Here is a 10,247-nt window from a genome sequence, read left to right as displayed (position 1 = left end):
TTCTAATTTACTGTCTTTTACCTGTATAATACAATAAAGTTCCATATAAAATTGTGTTTCTAGCAATACTTTAATTTTGCCTTTGAAAGTAACACTCCAATGTTCCTTAGTGGAGCTGTACACATATATAAGTCGCACTGGAGTATAAGTCGCATTTTTTGGGGAAATTTATTTGATAAAATCCAACACCAAGAATAGACATTTGAAAGGCAATTTAAAATAAATAAAGAATAGTGAACAACAGGCTGAATAAGTGTACGTTATATGATGCATAAATAACCAACTGAGATTATTAACTGGTATGTTAACGTAACATTTTATGGTGAGAGTCATTCAAATAACTATAACATATAGCAGCGTTTTTCAACCTTTTTTGAGCCAAGGCATATTTTTTACGTTGAAAAAATGCGGAGGCACACCACCAGGAGAAATCATAAAAAAACTAAACTCAGTTGACAGTAAAAAGTTGTTGTCGCAATCGTTGGATATGACTTTAAACCATAACCAAGCATGCAACACTATAGCTCTTGTCTCAAAGTAGGTGTACTGTCACTACCTGTCACATCACACCCTGACTTATTTGGACTTTTTTTTGCTGTTTTGTGTAGTGTTTTACTTCTTGTCTTGCGCTGCTATTTTGGTGGCTTTTTCTCTTTTTATGGTATTTTCCTGGAGCAGTTTCATGTCTTCCTTTGAGCGATATTTCCTGCATCTACTTTGTTTTAGCAATCAAGAATATTTAATTTTATATCCTTCTTTGTGTGGACATTGTTGATTGTCATGTCATGTTCGGATGTACATTGTCTTTGCTCCACAGTAAGTCTTTGCTGTTGTCCAGCATTCTGTTTTTGTTTACTGCGTAGCCAGTTCAGTTTTAGTTTCGTTCTGCATAACCTTCCCTAAGCTTCCTAGCCTTTTCTTAGGGGCACTCACCTTTTGTTTATTTTTGGTTTAAGCATTACACCTTTTTACCTTCACACTGCCTCCCGCTGTTTCCGTCATCTACAAAGCAATTAGCTACCGGCTGCCACCTACTGATATGGAAGAGTATTACACGGTTAGGCTGCTGAGCTCTAGACAGCACCGACACTCAAACACAAACAACACATCAATTGCAGACTATAATTACTGGTTTGCAAAAAATATTTTTAACCCAAATAGGTGAAATTAGATAATCTCCCACGGCACACCAGGCTGTATCTCACGGCACACTATTGTGCTGCGGCACAGTGGTTGAAAAACACTGACATATAGAACATGCTATATGTTTACGGAAGTAGTAGCAGGTAGCATCTTTCTTTTCACAATGCACTTCTGCCATGACCCGCCCCTGCCAAATTTTTATTGGTTGACGTGTGTGTGTGACGATTGCTGATATACGCCTAGTCTCTTACGTGAATGAGATAAATAATATTATTTGATATTTTACGATAATGTGTTAATAATTTCACACATAAGTCGCTCCTGAGTATAAGTCGCACCCCCGGCCAAACTATGAAAAAAACTGCGACTTATAATCCGAAAAATACGGTACATACCCAAACTAATATGACAATGACTCATGGTAAGTCCAACATTTGCTAAGGTAAGGTTTTTCTTAGTGTGTATTATTAGTTTCGTTAGACTGGTCAGCTAAATTGTAGAAGCTTCTATGCACATTATCACATTTATTTGTAAGAACCCTCCCCACCAGTCTGGTTTATTGTCATGTGTTTGCAACACAATGCATTTGCCCAACAAAACCATCATGTCCCACACACCTCTGACCTTTTTATGTGTCTGGAACAAAGAGCTTGGTGTTAACCTGTGCCAGTCCCTGCAGACCAGCGCCTTGTGCACCGTGCCTCCGTTTTTTTGTTGCTGTCATTCTGCAACAATGCATCTCTGTGGGCCCTCCCTTTGCCCCGAGGCAGCATATGCAGAGTGTGATAAACACGGATTTACTGACTCCGACACACAAAAGGATGTGAGCGATGACTCTCGGTGGCTTTCCGGTCGTGCATTCAACCTCCCCCAGCAGTCTAATGGGACCCAGAGTAAGAGCCGGACCAAATGTTTTGATTGTCACCGTCAAAGATATGTTAATGTAATATGCTACATATCGTACACACAGGGACAATCATTCATACTTCCAGTCACACCCGCAGGTCGTTTCGAGTCTTGCAGTTGTTTTGGTTGACATCAGATAACACAACATGCTTTACTTCAGTTGTTGTACCATCAGTGTCAGACGAGGAGTCGGCAACCTTTAGCGTTACAAGAACTGTTCCACAACCCAGCTTGTAACTCAAAACACTTGTATCTCAAATCTGCACTGCCCATTGAAATGTATTTAAATCAATTTAATTGTCTCGGCCCTCCCAAAACAGCACTATTTTAACATGTAACATGACTTTAAAAAAACAACAACTAACTTTTAGACAACAAATATTGTTTGAAACACATTACACTAGAGATGCTACCTTAGTAGAAGCTTTTAAGTCCCATCTTAAAACTCATTTGTAAATTATAGCCTTTAAATAGACTCCCCTTTTAGACCAGTTGATCTGCCGTCTCTTTTCTGCTCTTTTCTGCGGTCCCCTCCAAGGTTTCTCATTGTATCCCATTGGGTTGAGTTTTTTCTTGACCTGATGTGGGATCTGAGCTGAGCTTGCACAGCGCTTTGAGACACTTGTGATTTATGCCTATTTAAATAAACTTTGATTGATTGATTGACTAGCATGTACTACAGAAAACTACAGTAGTTTAATGTACAAACCCCGTTTCCATATGAGTTGGGAAATTGTGTTAGATGTAAATATAAACGGAATACAATGATTTGCAAATCATTTTCAACCCATATTCAGTTGAATATGCTACAAAGACAACATATTTGATGTCAAACTGATAAACATTTTTTTTTTTTGCAAATAATCATTAACTGTAGAATTTGATGCCAGCAACACGTGACAAAGAAGTTGGGAAAGGTGGCAATAAATACTGATAAAGTTGAGGAATGCTCATCAAACACTTATTTGGAACATCCCACAGGTGTGCAGGCTAATTGGGAACAGGTGGGTGCCATGATTGGGTATAAAAACAGCTTCCCAAAAAATGCTCAGTCTTTCACAAGAAAGTATGGGGCGAGGTACACCCCTTTGTCAACAACTGTGTGAGCAAATAGTCAAACAGTTTAAGAACAACGTTTCTCAAAGTGCAATTGCAAGAAATTTAGGGATTTCAACATCTACGGTCCATAATATCATCAAAAGGTTCAGAGAATCTGGAGAAATCACTCCACGTAAACGGCATGGCCGGAAACCAACATTGAATGACCGTGACCTTCGATCCCTCAGACGGCACTGTATCAAAAACCGACATCAATCTCTGAAGGATATCACCACATGGGCTCAGGAACACTTCAGGGGGCGGTATAGCTCGGTTGGTAGAGCGGCCGTGCCAGCAACTTCAGGGTTGCAGGTTCGATCCCCGCTTCCGCCATCCTAGTCACTGCCGCTGTGTCCTTGGGCAAGACACTTTACCCACCTGCTCCCAGTGCCACCCACACTGCTTTAAAAAAAAAAAAAATGTAACTTAGATATTGGGTTTCACTATGTAAAGCGCTTTGAGTCACTTGAGAAAAGCGCTATATAAATATAATTCACTTCACTTCACTTCAGAAAACCACTGTCACTAAATACAGTTTGTTGCTACATCTGTAAGTGCAAGTTAAAGCTCTACTATGCGAAGCGAAAGCCATTTATCAACAACATCCAGAAATGCCGCCGGCTTCTCTGGGCCCGAGATCATCTAAGATGGACTCATGCAAAGTGGAAAAGTGTTCTGTGGTCTGACGAGTCCACATTTCAAATTGTTTTTGGAAATATTCAACATCGTGTCATCCGGACCAAAGGGGAAGCGAACCATCCAGACTGTTATCGACGCAAAGTTCAAAAGCCAGCATCTGTGATGGTATGGGGGTGCATTAGTGCCCAAGGCATGGGTAACTTACACATCTGTGAAGGCACCATTAATGCTGAAAGGTACATACAGGTTTTGGAACAACATATGCTGCCATCTAAGCGCCGTCTTTTTCATGGACGCCCCTGCTTATTTCAGCAAGACAATGCCAAGCCACATTCAGCACGTCCTCCAACAGCGTGGCTTCGTAAAAAAAGAGTGCGGGTACTTTCCTGGCTCGCCTGCAGTCCAGACCTGTCTCCCATCGAAAATGTGTGGCGCATTATGAAGCGTAAAATACGACAGCGGAGACCCCGGACTGTTGAACGACTGAAGCTCTACATAAAACAAGAATGGGAAATAATTCCACTTTCAAAGCTTCAACAATTAGTTTCCTCAGTTCCCAATCGTTTATTGAGTGTTGTTAAAAGAAAAGGTGATGTAACACAGTGGTGAACATGCCCTTTCCCAACTACTTTGGCATGTGTTGCAGCCATGAAATTCTAAGTCAATTATTATTTGCAAAAAAAAATAAAGTTTATGAGTTTGAACGTCAAATATCTTGTCTTTGTAGTGCATTCAATTGAATATGGGTTGAAAAGGATTTGCAAATCATTGTATTCCGTTTATATTTACATCTAACACAATTTCCCAACTCATATGGAAACAGGGTTTGTAACATAAGCCTGCTCAGTGACCTTGTGGTTAGAGTGTCCGCCCTGAGACTGGAAGGTCGTGTGTTCAAACCCTGGTCGAGTCATACCAAAGACTATAAAAATGGGACCCATTACCTCCCTGCTTGGCACTCAGCATCAAGGGTTGGAATTGGGGGTTAAATAACCAAAATGATTCCCGAGGACGGCCACCGCTGCTGCTCACTGCTCCCCTCACCTCCCAGGGGGTGGAACAAGGGGATGGGTCAGAAGCAGAGGGTGATTTCACCAAACCTAGTGTGTGTGTGTGACTATCAGTGGTACTTTAATTTTAATAATGTTCTAATATTGCATTGACATAGGGGACGAGACTTTTGTAGTTGTCTCCAATGGGCTACTTCTCCGTCGTGTAACAATAGGAACAAGGAAATGGTTGTTGACGTTGCACACATACATATTTGAGTGATGGACCACAGAGGTCAGAGCTGGCACCAGGCGATATGTATGTTTGTGTTCCAAATATAAAGCTCGACCGTCCAGTTTGTTGAGTCAGGAGACAGAACAAACTGAAAAACGTGAAACACAGCATCCATCCATCCATCCATTTTCTACCGCCCGAATGTAGCTGAGATAGGCCCCGAAACACAGCATATGCAGCTTTTCAATATTTTTATGGATACATGTCCATCGTTTGGACGTGTGTTATTGGGCCGTCCACTTCTTTTCCTTCACACTAACTTTCTCAGTCCCCGTTGCTGGTGGGCAGAAATGTGTTTTCTGGCTGCGGAAAAGTACTTAATCTGGCAGCGGAAATGCTCGTACCTCAAATTATGCTGACAATCTAAAGCATAACAAAAGCAGAGAGACAGCTTGTGTCTCAAATTCCTCGTAAATTGAGGTACCACCCCATGTTAATAGCATAGCTCAATGGCTAATAAAGTTACACAACCATCCAAAAACGTTTTCCTATCTCCAAGGCCATGGATAGTCAACCCAAAATCCCAGTCAGGGCAATATAAGTGTACCGTATTTTTCGGACTATAATTCGCAGTTTTTTTTCATAGTTTGGCCGGGCTCCAGTGCGACTTATATATGTTTTTTTCCTTCTTTATTATGCATTTTCGGCAGGTGCGACTTATACTCCGGTGCGACTTATACTCCGAAAAATACGGTATGTGTATATATATATATATATGTTTATATATATTTACAGTGCAGCGATATTTCAGCTGCACCTGCAAAATTTTAGAAGAATACAATATTTTTCCATATGTTAGCGGCACCGGACTATAGGCCACAGATAAAAACGTTGAGAAATGAGTTATTTACACAGAAAGATTTTGGAAATGTTTATTTACGTACCTTAATTGTTTCCAAACGGTATCTGTAGCACGGCAGTAAAACAGCTAATCAAACACAACAGAAGTTATCTTCATGGACCTACTAGCTGAAAGCTAACTCTCCAATCAGCTAAACAGACTCAATAACTCTACGGTGATGTTTTGATCAACTTACTAAGGAATTTGAGAAACTGAAACAATGCAAGCATAATGCTATTGTAAGTTATCAATACTAAAACAGACACTTGTAAATGTGTTAGCATATTAGCGAATGCTAACAACGCTCGCTTCATTACGCACGTACAAATATGCATCTAAAACACTCCTATCAAGTAAGTAAGAATTGTTATAGTTATTTTTAGAGATGTGTTAAAATGTAATATCGGAAATTATCGGTATCGTTTTTTTTATTATCGGTATAGTTTTTTTTAAATCAAATTAACATAAAAACCACAAGATATACATACAATTAGTGCACCAACCCAAAAAACCTCCCTCCCCCATTCACACTCATTCACACTCATTCACACAAAAGGGTTGTTTCTTTCTGTTATTAATATTCTGGTTCCTACATTATATATCAATATATATCAATACAGTCTGCAAGGGATACAGTCCGTAAGCACACATGATTGTGCGTGCTGCTGGTCCACTAATAGTACTAACCTTTAACAGTTAATTTTACTATTTTTCATTAATTACTAGTTTCTATGTAACTGTTTTTTATATTGTTTTACTTTCTTTTTTATTCAAGAAAATGTTTTTAATTTATTTATCTTATTTTATTTTATATATAAAAAAAAAAAAAAAGTACCTTATCTTCACCATACCTGGTTGTCCAAATTAGGCATAATAATGTGTTAATTCCACGACTGTATATATCGGTTGATATCGGTATCGGTAATTAAAGAGTTGGACAATATCGGATATCGGCAAAAAGCCATTATCGGACATCCCTAGTTATTTTGTAAAACTTACAAACGTTGCTTGGATGAAGAATCCATACGAGTAGAAATGTTACAGAATAAACAACTAGAAGGCGGAATGGCTCTTGTACTTCCAGTTCAAAGTACCAAAACAAAAGTCCTTAAATTAGCGGCACTGTTATAATCTGCAGAGTTCAAAGCGTAGGAAAAAAGTAGGGGCTTATAGTTCGGAATTTATGTTATATATATTTTTTAGAAAATAATAAATTGTTGCTTTTTGGCAGTTTATTGATGAAAATTGAAATAAAATCCCTTACGTTTCGCAATTTCCCCAGGAAATGTTCCATATTTTGTGTTGTAAATGTTGACAGGTATACTTAGAGCCGTGAGGCTGATTGCGCTGACAGACATTGGAGCTAATTGTTGCTGTTTTCATTAGGAATGTGAAATATAATGCATGATTAATCACGCGTTTAACCACAATAAGACTGCATTATTCATGTATAAACATGGATTAATCGCACAAGCTAGTTTGTCCGCACATGCTCCTTGATCTTAACCGTGGATGGTTACCTGAAAGATGTGTTTTACCGTCAGTGATAAGGTCATGAAATATCTGCAAAGATGCGTGAGAAGACTGGTGACACATTTTGCTTTAAAATAAACCCAGGCGATACTTTAGATACAACTGTTAGCGAGTTTTGAGCAAATACATAACATTTCTGCATGACATTCTGACAATTAGGTTGCTTTGTATCAAAATATTCAGGTTTTTTGTTCAAGTTCATTTCAATTACACAAGTGAGTAATTTACAGCGATTAATCAGGATTAATCAAACATCACAAGTGTGAATAATCTGATTAAAAAAAATAATCGTTGGACAGCAGTAGCTTTTATTTTTAAGAGCAAACATCGTTTTCAGTCACACTATTCCAAAATAAGGTAAGTTTAACCCTTATGTAATGTTTACATTGTTGTTACTCAGCCAGCGTTTGTGGGTCTGATGGACCGGTTGCATTTTGTGGCTTTTAATGCCTAACAAATAAACACTTTTATGTTAAAATACTGAACAGATGTGTATCTTATCCCAATAAACATCTGTTCAGTATTTTAACATACAATCAATCAAACACTTTTATGTTATTATTGGGATAAGATAAACATCTGTTCAGGATTTTAACATAAAAGTGTTTGATTGTGAGGCATTAAAAGCCACAAAATGCAACAGGTCCAAAAATAATGTATAATAAACAAAAAATATAGCCAAATTACAGCAATACAATTCTGAAAGGAAAAGGTCATTTGTTATCCTCCGAGAGTTAAGAAAGGTTTTATAAAGGTGTTAGTTTTTCCCCAAAATAAAGTAATTCACTTTATATGATATGCTAAGGATTTTTTTATTACTTGGTTTTGCTAATATAAACAGTTCAACTTTAAAAGCAAAGCAACCAAGAGTATAACCTTATTTAACCCTTGTGTAATGTTCATATTGTTGTTACTCAGCCAGGGTTTGTGGGTCTGATGGACCTGTTGCATTTTGTGGCTTTTAATGCCTCACAATCAAACACTTTTATGTGAAAATAGTGAACAGATGTTTATCTTATCCTAACAACAATATGAACGTTGCACGGAAAATTTCTCTGCCAGTTTCTGCATCCCACAGGGATTCTTCTTTTGTGTTTCCACACAAGTTGACATTGTTTGTCAACACTGTCTGCTCTCATTTTGTCGCACATTTGACTCTCTGATGTTCTGTGTACCTACACTCTGTCCTCCTCCTGTCTAGGCCTGCTGTGTGTGTGTGTGTGTGTGTGTGTGTGTGTGTGTGGGTGCGTGTGGTACACAGAACATCAATTTCCACACTTCTATTAGCCCCCGGTCCAGTGCACCTGGACATCTTATACGTAATAGAAATGTGTAGGTGGTGTATGGTGTGTGTGGTCATTAAATATGTATTCTGATATATGTTCTTCGCAGAAAATGAGCCAAAGTCAGTGAGTCTGTTTGAAAAATTAATTAATTGTATAATTTTTCTTTTAATAAAAAATGAAAACGGGTCTCACAGACCCGAACACCACACAAGGGTTAAGGGAACAGCATGCCGTAAGAATCAGAGAAGTGATTTCATGCACCAAAAATATACATTTAATGTGCAATAAAAAAGTGAAATAATTATCTAACCAGCATTTTTCGTCCAAAAGATTAACTTTGAAACTAGGTCACAAATATGACATGATTTTTTATATTTTTTCCTACGTGGATCACGATCACTCTTTTTATGTTTTTATAGGAGGTGTGTAATAAAAGTTGCAACTACAAGGTAATCACCCTGGTGCGCTTCCACAGGCATCTTGATGTCGTCCATGTCTTCAAAACGGGTCTCCTTGATGATCCCCTTTACTTTAGGGAAAGAGCAAAACAAAGGAGCGTTGTTGTCCTGCCACAACTCTCGCCTCTTCTGACACATCTCATTTATTCATATGGCCATGGTGAAGATGGAACGATTCAAAATTCATTTTATTGACACATTTATTGGACAATATGTAAGTGTGATTTAGCCATTTTAAACATCAGTCTTTTTGTCACACAAATAACCGACAAAGCCCCTTTCAAGGCATCCATGACTTAGTTTTGAAGTCACTTAGAAGTTTCTTTGAACTGAACAAAAGCAACAATGTTAGCAGATTGAAGAAGAACAGATACTAGTAAAGTATGTTCAGCTATCACTTGGTTGTTGTAATGTTTGCTGTAGTTAGGCTGAATCCCAACTCTCCCACTTACTCTTTAGTCTCAGGTTGTCCAGACTTTTTCCACTGAGGCCCACACGCTGAAAAATTAAAACATGTGGGGGCCATTTTAATGTTTTTAATTTTTTTTAAACCATTAGTGCTTCACTCAATTTTGGTGACTGTTAAAGGTCCCAGGGACCCAAAAAAGTCTCAGTCATTAAAGTGTTGAAAATAAATCCATCCATCCATCCATTTCCTACCGGTTGTCCCTCTCGAGGCCGCGGGGGTGGCTGGAGCCTATCCCAGCTGCATTGGGGCGGAAGGCATGCTAGTCATATATTAAAAACGTTTCACTTTCAACACTCGAATATCTATAGATCAACTTCAGATCCAACCATTGCATAATGGGTGATTTTTTTTAATATATGTTTTATGCACTTTTCCCCCCAAAGAAATAAAGAAGCAAAACCCTGTTTTTTATGGCAAAAACACAAAATATGCAATATTTTCCCCAAAACATATTTCAAAATGGAATATTTGATGGGAAGTAATTCATACTTGCCAACCATGAGACCTCCAAATTCGGGAGATGGGGGGGGGGGGGGGGGGGGGATGTTCTCCCGAAATGTGTTTGTCATTCTTGTTTGGTGTGGGTTCAC

Source organism: Nerophis lumbriciformis, linkage group LG14, assembly GCF_033978685.3.
Source record: "Nerophis lumbriciformis linkage group LG14, RoL_Nlum_v2.1, whole genome shotgun sequence".
Classification (NCBI taxonomy): domain Eukaryota; kingdom Metazoa; phylum Chordata; class Actinopteri; order Syngnathiformes; family Syngnathidae; genus Nerophis; species Nerophis lumbriciformis.
Note: the sequence above shows the minus strand (reverse complement) of the source record.